Source organism: Aptenodytes patagonicus, chromosome 4 (genome assembly GCF_965638725.1).
Source record: "Aptenodytes patagonicus chromosome 4, bAptPat1.pri.cur, whole genome shotgun sequence".
Classification (NCBI taxonomy): Eukaryota; Metazoa; Chordata; class Aves; order Sphenisciformes; family Spheniscidae; genus Aptenodytes; species Aptenodytes patagonicus.
Window position 1 is genome coordinate 7,078,211 of NC_134952.1, and position 16,875 is coordinate 7,095,085.

The following is a 16,875-nucleotide window of genomic DNA, read 5'->3' on the forward strand; positions in this document are numbered from 1 at the left end:
CCTATTAAGCAAAAGCTGACATATGGCTTTTGAGGGACAAAATCAGATAGGAAAGAGTTTAAATATTGGATTTACTTGCACAGACTTATAATTTCTCTGTTTGTAAGGAGGAACAACACAGGGGATTACTCTGAACTCAGTCAATCATTTCAAAATGCAGTCAATAAGACCAGTGTATAATAGCTGCTGGTAACCACAACCATGTGTCAAATGAACCATCATATTTTCTAGGAAAGAGGATGTAAGACAGTCTGGTTATTGGACCATTCTTTTTCCTGGAATACTATACATCTAAAATAGCAGCGTAACAAAACACCACAAAGATCAAGGAGCATTTGCTGTCAAAGACCAAAGGAAGCATAGGGTTCCTATACTGAGGGGCCTTCAGAGGCCTGAAGGAGCACTGAAAATGGTCTTTCAGCTTCTCTTTCTTTCCTTTCTGGTCTATTTTTTTATTTGTAGCTATTTGCAGAACTAAATCCTTCTTTCTCCTAACTCCCAATTCATACTTTCACATGGAATAGGTTTAACATTTGTCCAAGACCCATGACATAAACTGTCATTCAGAAATCTGAAAATATTTATTCATATCTTTGTGCATCCATGTAAGTACACGGATGGTAACCAGCCACTCTGCTAGCAGTTTCAGGCTCAGGATTTCAGCCTTAATATTCAAAGAAGTCCTTCAGGTCTTCAAATTTTGTGATGGGGCTTACTGTTTCCAGTGACCTTTGAGAAATGCTACCATGTTCCTGGCCCTTCTTTCCCTGCAGCCCTCAGAGATGACAGGTCAAGTCCCTAATTGCTAGTACTTTCATATTTTTTTGAGCCAAATAGTAAGGGAATCATATCTCATCTATGACCTCTTATGATCCCTCGGACAGTTTTATCCAGTGCATAACTTTCGAGAAAATTAAATTAAAAGATGAGCGGGTCATCTGCCCCCTGTAACCTGTCACCTTCTCAATGTAAGACCAAGCCTGGGGTTCAAGATCAAGGCTATGCACAACCCCATGCAGTGCCAGTTAGTTGGAGTCGCATCATTCAGAGCTGTATCTCTGCTAGAGTTAGGCTTTTGGCATTTGATGAACAAAATGAACGCTTCCATCTCCTTGAAATCTGGAAGCTGCCTGCACTGGTGACAACACATCGGCATAATTCTTGCCATGGGCATTCTTGGACACCATGACAGCATCAGCTGCCAAACAGCTTTGAAACGTAGGCTCAAGACCCAGCTGATCGCACCTGGACCTGAGATCACTGAACCATCTGAATCTGGTTGAGTTCCCACCTTTTTCTCATCAGAGAGAAAATACTGCGAATTCCTCACATGATGGAAATGGGAAGCCATCGTGGCTGCTCGTGAAAATCAGTCATGGAAAAAGAGCTGGGAATTCATGAGTAACAAGAGTGATTATATATTGTCACATTAAAATGTGTTCCTCTCTTGAGGAAAACACCCTGCATGCCATCGTTTTCTGCAACACACATCCAGTAAGCCAGTTAAATTGCTTTGAGGGAGTGAAAGGAAATATTATCCCTCCTGAGGAGAGCATGAAGTCTTTCCTGAAGACACTGTAGTTATTCCTTAAACTGTGTGTCCAAATCAAATAATTTGCAACTTCCGTTGCAAAAGCAGGAAGGGATCAGATGAGAATCACTCACTGCATGGAAATAAGAGGTTTTGCACAGCTTGGTCGAGTTCCTTCCTCCACCCCCTTCTCCTGCCAGATCCTCCTGAAAAGAACTAAAATAATAATCTCATGAGACTATCTTACGCACAGTCCATTACGCTAATTTGAATGGATTCTTGCTTTCAGCTTAAAACTGAAGATGGTTTTGCCATTCATGAATTATTTCATATTTTTTATAAAAACACAGTGCTGTGGAAATGTATCATTTCAGTAACAAACTACCTTTCACCGACACTATTGGTCTCTTTCACGTTACAGTTAGAGTCGCTCTCATGTTATTTTAAAAGATAGGAAAGTTTCACGGAGTACTTAGAAGCTCCCTCATGCTGAGCTGCTCTCGACTTCTTGCTTAGAAGATGGGTCAAACAGTATGATGGGACAGAATTACATCTGACAGACTGATCTTCACATCTCCAGGACCAGTGTTAATAAATCAGTGGAAGAGATTCTCATTAGATGTTTTGTTAGTTTCTACTGTTATTACTGGGGCAATATCTTTCTATAAATTTGCAGAAACACAGCCATGTTCAAAACTCTTCCCTCAGAGATTTGCCAGGTTCTAAGTAGTTGTAATCTGTAATTGTAAAATAGTCCATTTTTTCCCCTGGAGACACCAGTATTTTGTAGTAGAATTTTGCATGTCTGTGTAAGATCTTGTACATATATGCACAGAAGCATATAATGTTGCATGATTTGCCTTTGAATGGAAATTTCCCATAAATATAAATTAAACTATTCCCCACAAGCGAATACAGTACAAACACAATTACATCAATGTGTTTCTTACATATTTTGGCAAATTAGTAGGATCTGGTTATCAAATTTATGATGTTCTGCTCCCGTAATAAATAATCTGTGAACCCATTAAAACTGTGTTTCTCATATGTCATTAACTACAACAGACCCAGCACATGTGCAAGCATAATCTCCTTCCTAAAGCCAGATACTGTATATCAAACTTCAGGGTTTTCTTTGTGGCCTGTTTGCAATATTCTTGGAACCAAGGGAATTAAAATGTTTGCTGTATATTTGAGACCTATAAAAGATTGGGGTCATTTCTCCAAATGTCAAATAAGTTTTCCACTCAACAGATTCATCTGAGTTTTCATTCAGTACCTCCCGCCATCAGATGCAAGCTTTAACCTGCTAATTACCAGCAAAAAGCAACCCCGCCATTTTTAGCTTGCTCAAAATTACATGTAGACAAAATATTATCTGCTATTATAACATCTTCCAGCTTCAGCCTAAACTCACACGTCAGACCACTTTTATTCTCCTCTACCCTTATATCGATCCATTTTACAGCCACTGGCAGGTAGTTTTATTTTCTTAGCATCCTGCAGCAACTAATCTCCAGACAATTTTATATCCTCTAGCTCCAGAATAACTCCGCCTCCCCCATAAAAAAGTAAAACCACCTTGACAGTGAAAAAAACAGGCTCATGGTTGCACTGGAGCTCTGTGGTTAAGGCATCTCACAGGAGCGCCAGCGCAGTACTGAAAGCCACCCTTTCTTTGGGCAGTAAATACTAATGCTTTTGCAATTACCCATGAATTCAACCTGAGAACAGCATTGCTCTTCCCGCCAGCAGCACCACCGCTCACTGCAAAAGAAACAAATTGCAATTTGAATAAAAGCCGGTAATTGTCATCACTCTGCATTACTGCACAGCAGCAAAAGTTGCACTCAGTCTTCCAAGTATTCGTCTCTCCCTCTCTCCCACATTCGTTTGTGACTTTTCATTTGTGAGAACATTTTTACCCTCTTCTGTTTCTGACAAATCTCAGAGGAGAAGTGTCAGTGATATTACAGCCATCTAGCATACTGTTTACTAAATAATTCTTCCTTACATCCCACTGACTGTTTTCTTTGGAGGGAAACAAACATTCTTACAAATACAACAGATGACATATGAAATGATAAAAGTGCCTATTGGGTAAATGAAAGATCTCCTTTATTCTCAAAAACATGCAGCTTTACAAGTCTGATGTGGAGTGCTGTACTATGCCAGATACATTTGGAAACCATCCCAACTATCACTTTGAAACTCTGCCTATGTAAAAGTTCTGGCAACTTTAATCACAGGCACCAAAGCTTCAGCAAAATTGCTGTTTTAATGAGGCCAGCTCTGCCAGGAAGTGACAAAGCAACCAATGCCATCTGTTTGCATCTACCCACATTTAATCTATTAATGTGAGCCAAACTTACAGTCAGCAGTATTGTTTTACTGGTATCATTATTTGGCCTAAAAATAATCTATGGGTCTTATTCATTGCTGAAGTAACTGAAATCAGCACTGTTACACCAGATATAAGTTTGACCCAATGCTTTTTTGGCCAGAAAAGGAAAACAGGAAAAGTTCAGCTCCATATGCCATGAATGCAAACGAACCTTGGCTAAGCAAACAAATGCTTTTTTTCACATACGCATTACAAGCTGAGAACTAACTACACTTGTGGGTCACAGTGACTGTGTCCTGAATCTCTGTGGAGTTAAAATACGTGGAATAAAAACAAGTTAAAAGGATGTTACTATGTTCCTGTGCTACTGTCAAGTTTCTATTCAATGATCCAACGTGCAGTAGCTGAATAAATCCAACTGGCTTCTTTTCTATGCAAGCCCTAGGTCCATCAAGATTTTTTTTTTTCCATATATTTTCCACAGTTATAAAACCTTTGGCCAATTGCAATGATAAAACATGGGCATCAGTGGCTTCCTTGTACTTCAGTGCAAAACTTAAAACCATGAATTGATTTGACACTCCAAAGAAAGACACCACCAAGAAATGTCAGCTTACATTTCATGATGTCTCTGTCTACACGTTAAGAATGGAGCAACCAGGGTTGAGTGTGAACTGCAGGAACCTGGGGCAATTCTTGGGCTCTAATTCTGAGTATGAGCTCTAGTTGCCTCTCAGCTCCCATATGGGGAGTACCGTAGGTATAAATCTCCACTCCCCACCTCCTTATTCCACCCTCCCCCAGTTTGCCCTCATTTTCTAGCCTCTGGGACCCTGGCACCCAGATTGAAAGGAAGCCACAGCAAGATCCACCAAGATCCCTGCTCTGGTCAGTACCAGGACTGTGGAGGTGCCTTAAAGCGCACTTGTCCTGCAGTCAAAGGTAGTTTAAAATGCTTCAAAACTTCTTGAAGAACATGCAAGGCAAAGGTGAAGGTTTTCAGATAGGGATGATGTGAGCTTGTGAGGAACAGAGAGCATTATCGTCCTTGGTTGGCAACAGCCATCCTTCCTGCTGGAATATGTAAGCCTAGAAAGAGGAATTATTTATTTTATTTTTGATGGTATGAGACTGTACACACACAAAAGGAGGTGGACAGACGATGTCTACATGTTGTCTAACAAGTGCTAACACAAAATAGAGATAATCAAAGCAAAGGAGAGAAACTATAAGCTTTTTAATATCTGTAGGAACTAGAATAGGATATTTCTAGTGGATGGAGAAGGAAATTTTCTTGGTTTCCTACTTGTTTCCCACACATAAGAATGAATGTGTATGGAATTACTATTCTCCAGCACTTTTAAACATAGTTTACTACAAGAAAGGTGTTAGTTTCATTGGCTGACTGTAGACGTTCTCCTGCAATAGGGATAATTCTTCCCAGTTCCTTGGGCCTTTCAGGACTTTATTTCTTACTTGTTCAAAAAACTACTTATGATCACCTATATCCTCTGAGTTAATGGTACAATTTTTTTTGTTGTTTTGGGCAGCTTATGTTATGATCTCTGAGACTATACTGGATTTAGGGATTTCAGTCTGGTCTTTAGTGGCTCATATATATCACAAATCTAATACATATCACAGGGCACAGACTGAAACAAAACGTGTAACTGAGGATGGCATTTCTGTAAAAGCCCAGAGTGCTGTAGTACATTGGCAGGCTAATCTGTCATGACTAAGAATTATTATATTCATAACACAAACCGAATCCTCTGATCTAAATGAAATTACTCTGGTTTCATGGCAGTGCTACTTAGATTGCATTACAGTCCATTATCCATGGCCTTGTTCTGGCTGTAAGTGATGACGGATTCTGGTGCCTTATATAGCTTTATTGCCCATTTACTTTCAATGCTAGAACAACAGGCATAAACAAGTCTGTTTTGTAAAGACTTGGTACAGCTTGATTCACATATCTACCTCAGCTTCCTCTCTGGCAAGTACTATATTCTGCTTTTTGATCAAACTTTTTGAATATATCAGTCTTCTCTTTTTTCAACACTGCTCCTTTTATCTTGCGTGCCTGATTCCTAATCATTAGGATTTCACTAAGCTGTGACATGAGCAAACTTTGCCAGCATTCTCTGCCCCCTTAATGCCAAAGTTCACAGTGGTTTGTAGATTTTAAATGACCATGTTTACTTCACATTTTATTTAAGTATATCATGTGCTGACATTGCAGAATGTTATAGGGTTTAATGTTGATTTCTCTTAAACATAATAAATTGCAGTTCTCAAACCCAGATTACCTTAAGCATCACTGGGCTGGATGACCCCAAAGGCATGAGCACTGCAGCACTCCTGGAGAGAAGCACGGCGGACGCTGTGCCTGGTCCGGCTCCGACTCGTGGTTCTTACACCAGCTGCTGTGGAAAAGAAGGTGCAAATGAGCAGATTTAGGGTAACCTCCAAAGAAAATTTCTTCCTAACCCACCAGGCCTAGGCATTAGATTAAGCTCTGAAAAAGATGCATAGCAAATAATTATGGAGAATGAGAAATGTATTTTTTTTTTATGTTTTACTTCCATATTATTTTCTCAGTGCAAGAAGAGGTTTGTGCTGGTCTTGGGCAGCGTGGTAGTGGGGTGGCAGGAGCAGGGGCAAGGGAACATCATGCAGTAGTTGCATTTAGAAAGGAAAGTACTGATTACTAATAACAAACACGTTTCTGCACTTTGGATGCTATGCTGTTGTACAGGAATACACAACTAATTCCCCTAAACACATTGACACAACCTCTGCTAACATCCATAAATACAGACCTTAGCCTCCAAATACAAAAAGGGAGATAAACTACGATCCGCTTGATTTTAAAATAGCAATTTAACAGCTGTTATAATAGCCTCTGATACTTATTTTCCGAAGCTAAATCCAGACCACCAGCCATATTTAGCAAGCACTGGAGCATGAGCCGCCTCTCCAGCGCCGGTTCCTCCGCACAGAGCTGGAATGACGCAGCAATGAATCAGTTACACGCTGCAGACCACACTCCAGCTGTCTTACAATAAACTAAACTGCAGCAGCTCCAGAAGTTCACAGTAGCGGCACTAATTTTTACCAGCTGAGGACTTGAGCCTTTATCTCTTGTTTAGACTTCAGAACAGACCTCAGATTTCTGCAGCGTGAGTCTCCTCTAAACAGGGTGATCTTTGGGTTTTCCCCTTTTGCTCAGCCGCTCCGAGCGCCAGCAAGCGCAGAGGACCCGTTCCCAACAAGCGATGGGGTGTTTACACGGTTTGCTCGGCCCCGTCGAGCACGATCTCCCTCGCACTGCAATAGCACGCAGCTCTGGTGTCAAAATGACATCTAATACCTGGAACAATGCTGCCGTGGATGCGGGAAATGGAGTACCTACCACATGGGTGCTACTGAAATGAAACTGGCCCCATGTGCCAACTTTGCAAAAAAGGACACTTTGTTTTTGCCTGGCTTTGGCAAGCTTTTAACCCTGGCTAATTTAACATTAAAGCTACACTAGCTGTCTCAGATGCATATTGTTAAAGCCAGCTGGATATGCCAAAAACTACAAAGAGAGCAAGCTTTTTGCCTAAACAAGTAATACTGACTGTCACTTTGTATCAAGACTTAATCCTGTTAATGAGCTACAGGTGGGGCAATTTCCCCGATTGAATGCATTTTTCAGAGAGCATTTCCATTCACTGTATTGCTTACTGATAACCGTAAGGTATGTACTGTAATCCGGACTCCACCCTTACTCAGCAGTCTGTTATTTAGAATGCCTTTTGCTTTTACATCGACTCAACCCTGTTATCTCTACCGCGGCCACGAGGAAATGCTGTTCCCGTTTATTGCAGGGTTTGCAGGCTGTATTCAGATTTGCACCAGACTGCAGATTCATATTTTGTGTTGCGTAAAGGGTTTTGGGGAGGTTTCAGCTGCTTTCACACTAGTTCCATTCTGCTGTACTGAACATTGGAAATTTCACAGGATTAAATTAACAGCAGTGAAAATGAGGTAAATTCCTTGGTTATTCCATGTCAGATCCTAAGATCTCACTTTGTGCTGCATAGAAACAGGCCCATGGATTTGATAAGTTTAACATCTGATTAGATATGAAAATTAGTCCAGAAATGCTATTTATGTTAATAACAAAATATATTTTTATTTTTCATGTGTGTTGCTTTAATTTGATCCCGTCCGTGTTTTCATGGATGTAGAAGGAACAAGAGAAAGTTTTTCTTTGCTTCTGAAAACAAATGGTTGAATTCATTTCCCTATTTATGTTATATGGACATCCTTGGAAGGAAAATCCAGTGCTACTGCATGAAAAGATGCCACCCCAGCCCCCTGGAAACTGGGCGGGTAGTTGTTCTTTTATTGATCCTGTTTAGGTGCAGCAGGCTGGGTGAGTAGTTCTTTGGCCAAGCTTTGCTATGCGACATCCTGGCTTTCTCAGCTCCACTTGCTCTCCCAGGAGGAAAAAGATGGGAGAGGAGACAGCCAGGATACCTGTTGTACTATCCTCTGAATAAGAACATACTATTTCAGGTAAAACATTTTGTGTTTATGATCTTCCTTTTTTGGTTGACAAGTGGGAAAAATATGAAAAGCCCACATATTTTTCAATGAACATGAATTTTTAAAAAATCACCCATCTTGGAAAACTCACTTCTTTTCACTGAAAACCAGTTCTGCTGCTGAAAACCACATAAAGACCAGTGCTAGCTACAGGCATGGGACCTGCACACCTAACTTCCCTAGGCTGTTTTGCAGATCAATACCACAAATGATTTGCTGCTTGTTTTTAAACTAAGTACTAGGCAAAAAGGGCTATTTTGGGTTAAATGAACAAGCACCTCTTTGAGTACAGGAACTAACAAAATGCTGGCCTCCAGCAGACGGCTATCTCATGCTTTGTTTGTTTTTACCTGAATTAGATTAGTGCTGCAGTGCGATTTCACCCTTATTAGACACTAGAAAGGCTACACAATGTAGCAGTAAGCTCAAGAAAAAGTTCAGACAGAGTTCACAGCTAATTAGACATCCCAGGCTCCTCATGGCAAAGCAACCTTGATGGTGGAGTGGGTTCTTGCGTGTCTGATATGACTGAGCTGCACAGGCGTGGATTTTTACTGTCACCAGCCCATGGGGCTTCGCCGGTGCCTGAACACTATTGCATCCAGCTGGTGGCTTTCCCTCAACGGTGAACTAATACCTGCCGTCTCTCCCCTCCCTGTTTGCACATAATGTTTACTGGAAAATCACTGAGAACTCTGTTAAAAGTATCAGAGTTATATGTCACATAAATATTTATGACAGAACAGCATAACAAGGCATAACTGGGACCCCAAGAAAGGACGTATGTAGCTACTACCATTTTGTATAACTTTTTGTCTGACTTTTCTAAATAAATTGTAAAGTTAGAGTGAGTTGCATTTTTTTGTTCTTTTTTTTTTAATATTATTTTTAGGCTAAATAATCAGACATTAAATTTGGTATTGCCAAAACAATAATATCAAGTTTATGGAAAAGAATTCAAACATAACCCTACTAATTGTCAAGCAAACGTTTGTATTTGTTACCTTCCCAGTTATAACAATCTGATTGCCAGAAGTTTGGTTATTTATGAAATCATGTGGCAAAACACAGACACGTACCTCTTTTTAAACCACCAAAACCCAGGATGTGGGTAGGAACTGTGAGCGTGGCCGGCAATGTTTCACCCCTGCTTGACTTTCATAGAAATTGTTTCTCTCCCTTCAGTATAAAAGAGGCTTGTTGTTCTATTTTAAAAGTAAATGTTGGCAGCAAATATTTATATTCCAGGCAATTCTGCCCAAAAAGCTTCACAAAGAATAAAATTCCCTCTTGCTCAGATGGCTGGGCTCATGTATCGCTCCTGCCCTGGTTGGTTGTATTTTCGGCAGGTGAGTGAGAGACCACTGGCTCACGAGCTGGTTGCTGACAGTCTTTGCCGGGTGCCAGGCTCTTCGATGGCAAAATCTGGCCTCTGCCCACTGACTTGGCTTTAGCTGTGCTGTGTTAATATACTCTTTCAGGATCTGCTTATTACTGCTTAAAAGGAAAATGGAAGAGGTTGTATTCCCTGAATACTCACAATTTTCACTGTCTTGGGGTATAAAAAGTGTGGATTAAACACCACGTAAAGTTGGGGAAAATATATAGCTAATACAGCAGTATCTCATTAAACGTGATCTGTGCAGTAATATGACATTACATATGGTGTATTCAAATAGTTCAATACAGGTGAATGGTAATTCAGGTAAAATAAATCATCAATTAACGTATCACAAGAAAGCTCTAAAGCACTCTACATAAACTTCCGTGCTTTTTTTTTTACTCATGAGCTAATTAATTTTTTGGAAACAGGCTGCATTTATGAATTTTGGAAACTAAATGAAGCACGGCAGGGATTCCAGTTTATTGCCTAACAAAAACTATTACTCTTTTAACAGTTCTGACAGGCACAGCTGAGTCTTACAAGAGCTATTCCCTTCTCTCCAACCCTTTTTTTGTTCCCTCAAACACTCTGTCACCATATTAACAATCAATGTAGAAAATTTGCAATTACCTCAACAGCATATTGTAGGGAGCTGATTTTCTGATTTATATCTTTCTCAACTGATTTTCAAGGAACAGTGTATGAATTAACCCTTGCGAACAATGGGAAGGCTTTCAATGTGCATCTACTTTATATACAGTGTACGCATTTTTGTGCCATTTATTTTATAGCTTGTATCTTTAGTGGTAATATTTGTAGCTCCATCATCAACAACTGAGGTAAGAGTTTTAAGGGAATAGTAGTTTGAAACAAAGATTGCCCCAAAGAAAGAGGGCTCGAGCTGCGATGCATTAAAATGTTGGCACGTATGAAAAATACTTATGAAGTCACACCTTGGTCTGAGTTACAGAGCCAGGATGTGTGGAGCAGATTTCACTGCTGAAGTGCTACAACGATTAATCATAGGCCGTAGGAAAGTCACTCTGAGTGTTACGGGAGGAGAAGCTCAGGGGCACCACCATGCAAGGACCCCAAAGAGGTTTCCATACACCGGCACAGAGATGACTTTCTGCCCCATTCACACATTCCTACAAAGACCACCAAAAGCTGCCAACTTCAGCCCACCAGTGAGACTCTGAACTCCTTATTCCTGAACCCCAAAAGGCTGCTGTCTCGTCCAGCGTGCAAAAAGGCTTCAGCAGGCTGATGCCTTAGCATTATTATTATTATTAGCTGCCTGTGATTTACGGTGTGAAGGAGAGGGACTGCGGCTGGGGTGTGGCTTGCTAGTTTCCAGTTGGAGTTGAACTGGAAATACACAGCAGCTTTCCTCTAAAACTGCAACCACGGCATCAATATTTACATGAGCAAGTGAAGATACAGATCCACCATGCCCGTGTGCATCCATGGCAGGGTAACAGTCATTCAGCCTATGCATATACATACACACCCCTGCCTCATACATGTCCTGCAAAATGTGAATGGACGGGCTCTTTAACAAAGAAATTACTTTGGGGGCTCAAGTAATTCTTTTAGGAGGACAACATTGTACTACCCAGCATATTGCATGCGGCATAGGTTATGAGAACACCAGTTATGTTAAAGGAAAAATCCTTACTGTATGTAAAAGGTGCTTTATATTTCATTTACACATTTTCCACAAGAACTATTGAAAACCCTGGCAAAGTGATATATGAGCAAATAAAACGTGAGTTTACTGCATACAGACTCACACTTTCTGATACATTTTTTTCTCAAAACTCAGTGCCAACTGTTTCCCTTGCCATTTTTCTCAAAACCCACTGCGCCAACCAATGTCATTGATATGTGACTTTCCACACAGATAGATAGTATTGCAATTTTTCAAAATACTAGACTAAGGCTATTAAGCATATTGCTTTAAACTTGCACCAAAATCGGAGGATATGAAGGAAGCAGATAATTGGCAGAACTAGCCTTTCCACCACATATGTCAGTAAGACCTATAGCTTGGGAAAATTATGCTTTCTGGAATATAGCACTAATGTATTTACCGTATGCTGTGCTAGAAGCTTTTTACATTCACGCTAATAATCTGCAAACTTGGTAATTTCACACACACAAACTAGAGCTCTCTTTTTATGTTTCAGCAAGGATTTAATGTATGGTGCTGTAACATTACTAGGCTGTGTTGCTTTTACCCACACACTCCATAGACTCTATTGGTAAGCTGTGAAATGCTGTCAGAAGTAACAGTAACTGCACTATGCTTGTGAAAAAGTGCAAGTCCTCTACATTTTGAAGTTATTGCCCTTGCTTCTTATCCCTTTATCTATTTATTCCTTAGTTAGAAAAGCTGCATAATTTGCAAAAGACCTGCTAGCCATTACTAGGAACTGTAGAGATTCTAATACAAGGGGAAATAAATACACAGAAAGCTGGAAATGCCCATTTCAGAGCTTACAATGAAAGAAATAAATAAGGCAATCCAGGTCCGCACATCTATTCCAAGAAGAATGATATCAAAGCACAAAACAGAAGTCTTGACCAGGGGCATTCAACCAGCTCTCCTTTAGGTATTGCACAGTCTCTCCTTGCTTTAAATGCCTCCCAGGATCAACCCACCACTAATGTTGCATGGGCAACAGCGGAAAGGAGAACATGCATGAACATCTGAGTACACACAAGGAGAAAAGCTGAGCAAGACTGGAACGAGGTTGTTTACGTTGAAAACATTCCTTGATGCTCCTGACTGCTTTTGTTCTTCCCTTTATCCCTCCCACTATCTCCCAGCTAGGCTTTCCTGCCCCTCCCCTGCACCGTCCCCAATTTCTAGCGCTCCCATGTTACAGGCAACTGCTAACACAACAGCTAACCCACAGAGAGCTCTCCCCCTCCCAGGCTGGGTCATGTTTGCAAATATAGGTCAAAAACATAGTGGAGACTGGACTGGGTAATCCCAAATGGCCCATCTGTGCCTTACTCCCATCGCACGAAGCCTTGCCTGTCGTCACCCACTGTGACTCTCAGAGCTCTGTCCTGCCTGTTTCAAATCAGTTGAGGTCAGAGGAGCTGGAGCTGGCTGAAATGGTTTTTCACCGTATTCTGCACAGCCAAATGCATAAAGACGCAGATGTACTTAGACCATCTTCAAAGTCAGCTTCTGTTTGGCTCAACACTGAGCTGGGCAAGGATGTCAAACATGGCTAAAGTGTGTGCTCGGTTAAGGCAGGGGCCAGAAAAAGCCTTTAGGAATGTCTAGTGGGACTGATTTCCTCTTCTCTTTTGTGTTGGTTCCACCAGATGCCTTAACACGGGGATAGACAGCCCTTGGTCTTGTTATGGAGGCTGCCCTGATAGGAAATGTGTTGCATGCCTTTACCTGAGAGGCCCTGTGTCAGTTAGGACAAGATACCGCCTGCATGGGGTGATTCTCTAGAGTGCCAGAATTAAAGTGGATTCTCTCAGCATTGTTGATCTTCTGCAGAGGGTTTTTTGCATGTGGGCCTTGGCAGCACAGCTGGGGTAAGTGCCTGGTTTCAGGGTATTGCAAGGTGGACCAGGATGTAGAACAGCCTCTTTTCAAGCTTTGGTGGCTTCTGAATAGCTCTACGGCAGCAAGGTCAGGGGACTGCTGTTTGCTATGGGCAGGGCTGTGAGGAACCTTTCCCAGGTCCTGCGTAGAGAAGGAAAGCAACTCTTTTCATTTGCAGAATAGAAAGAGTTTTCCTCTTTTGTTGGTGGTAAATTGTGAGTAACTTGATAACACAGCTTGTTCTCTGCCTCCTAACACTGAAAATCCTTTAACAGCCACAGTCATGTCCTTCCTCACCTCGTCACCACACAAATATCACTTTGTCCCGAGGAATTTCTTTCCCTATCCACTCCAGACAGCTGGCACCCTAGTCCCTGGTACTACTGTACTCTCATGCGTCCAAGACAATTGTTTAACATCTTTCCAAGGGACAAAGTATCAGGGCTTTAGACATAACCGTGGGAAAAGCTGACCAGAGCTCATGGGGCACACCAGCCAAAGGATCCTTGGGGCAGGACATCACTAACCTTCTCCATGAAGACATTCAGCAAGCCGATCCTTTCATTATGAAGGGCGCTGGTGCATATTGATGCAAATAAGGCAGTTTTCCCTGCAAAGTGTTGTGGCATGCTGTCAGGGGTTCTAGGGGTGCAGATGATTTAGTGACTGCATAGTGCTAAAGCTTGCTGGAGCTGATGGGATACCTAGCAATCCTAAAGGTGCAATATGAAAGAACCCCAAACGCTCACAGCATGGACATGAGCAGTGTCCTCCTGTCCACACGGATGTTTCTATCTGCACAGAAGAGATTTATAGGAAGAGTCTGGCACAATGGCACATGTCTGACTATGGGAAAGAGCATGTGCTCCAGAGGCACACAAAGCTGACCTACAGACTGAAGTATGTTGGCACTTTTGACACAGAGACCACAGAAGGAGAGAATTATCAAATTGCATTTCCTCAGGTCACGAGCGGGTTAAATTCTAGAGGAAAAATAGGACTATCGTAGATAAGCCGACAGTGCTGCATCTTGATGAGTTATGGCATTCTTTCCTGACTGCCAGAACATGAGAGTTCAAAAATAAGTGGTAGCAATTTCGCATTTTAATTGGCACAATTGTAGAAAATGCTACTTGGCAAGTATCAGGTATTATGTCTAACAGACTAAGCATTTGTCTGCAACAGACCTCCTTTGTATTACAAAGCAATAAATAGACATGATGCTGCCTTATATGGTATAAGCATCACCTTGTGAAAAAGATAAGTGATGACTGTGAAATGTAGCTGAAGTTGGCAACGATAATGCAAACAAGAGGATACCTTCAGCATTAGTGGTGACCCCACTGCATGAATAGCATGATTCTGACTTGTAATAAAACCCCATGCTATTGTTTGTATGTGCAGAAAACACCCTTGTAGTGAAATATATACTCGTGTTCTCTCCCAGAAAACTGCAAAAGATAAATTAGTGCCCTCTTATGACTTAAAGCCAGAAAGCTGCAGACAGAAACACTGAAAAGAACTTGAGGCTGGTTCAGTCTCTGTGTTTCTCAAAGCTTTACGCCACAGCTTTAGCACCGGCATCTTAGCTCTGAAGTCTTGAATACCCACTGTGATGGTTGCATTGACCCTATGCCAAGAGACTGGTGCATTACCAAAGTACTCTGTTAAGAAAGTTTCCCAATATCAAGCCTAAATAATTTCTTCCTTCAGACCATTACTGCTTACCCCACCAGCATGACTAATCCCTGCTTCCATTTTTACCTTTCACGTATTTGCGGACTACTGTATCTGAACTATTGTTTTAACTTCCACTTTAGTTCATCCAGTCCCTCACATTTGTTGTTCATCTTTGGTGCTTTTCTGATGTTTTAGCTTCAGACTCTACATCACTTTGTTGCCCTTATTTTTATTATCTGTAGCTTTTCTATATAAATTCCAAACTGAAAGGGCCAGAATAGTACAGATTTTACTCCACTTACCCAAAAGAGTGGTACGGCTAAATAAATTTGTTTAGAGGTAAGTTAGCACCCTCTGGTGTATCATTGGTGTACTGCAAATTTCCTTAAAAATTAAAGGACGTTAATTCCTCACGAAAGCAAGAAAAATTCGGTGAAGATGGATGCCAAAAAGATGACTATAGAAACTTTTGTGCTTATTGGCAGATAGAGGAAACTTTGCTTTTTTTCCTTCTCCTCTTCTTAAAGAAGAAAATACTGAATTAAGTATTTTCAACTTTTTTTGAACAAATGATAATAGCACTGAACTTGGCAAATTACCTTCCTTAAATGTTTTTTTTTTTCTTTTTAATTCTTTTTTTCTAGCAATTATTTTGCATGGTATGAGAGCCACTTAGACATAAGTTTCGAAAAATTTCACATTATAGTCAGTTCATTAGCTTGTGTTTTCAAAATTTTCATTTTGTCTGAACTGGGAAGCAAGAGGGTGTCATTTAATGGTATTTCTACTCAGCATGTATAGCTCCTGTGCCTTTTGTTTTTATTCAAATTACATTCTGTTTTTTCTTCAAAATGCATTTCAAAGCTGCAACATCTCTGAAGATGAGCAGGTTTTTTTTCTTCAGGATTGGACTGTGGGCTCAAATACCTGCTAAGTAGAAGATACTACTAGATATTACTAGGTAGTTCAAAGCAGAAGTAAAGTTATAGAAATACCCATTTTTATACTATATTCTTTTCTTTATTGATGTGATGTTCCAAGTTCTCTTCTCAACCTGCAGCCACAAAACACGCTCTGCCTGTGTTGAGCTTTTACCACAGAAAGGGTGAACTGGTGAAGATTACAGAGCCATGAAGATCGTTACTGAATTTGTGTGGAAACCACGGTGGTGAGCAGCAATACAGAAATCATTCAGCTCTCTGGGTATACATCTTTGAAGGACAAGGTGCATTTTTTTTTATTGTTAATTCTGTAGGACTAGCTTGTATGTCTCCTTCCTATATGATTCCTTCCAGGCAACCTTCAGACAAATCCCATTTATAGACACAACTTTGCAGCTTCATCAACTTCAAATTCTGTCTTCATTTGCAATTGACGGGGGGGGGGGGGGGGGAGAAACAAAGCTAATAAAACCCAGGTATTTCACCTAAAGGTGAAATTTCACCTACACCTACCCGGGTATTTCATTCTACAAGAATGCAACTTTCAGGAATTATAAAAGCTGTAGTATGACTTTGCAGACTTGGATGATGACTCTGCAGTGTGATAAAATAGAAACTAGAAAGAATACCATCTTGTGATCCAAAGAAACAGAAACTATTGGGGCACAATTAATGTGGAAGCCGGCAATCATATTTTACTAGCCTCATTTTTCAAGCTATTCTAGCTCATCTGGAACTAAAGGAGAGTAGGAATTTTAAAAAGTTACACCACACTCCTTTACTTGTGTGTATCTGTGGTATTGTAAAACTAAATGATTCAAA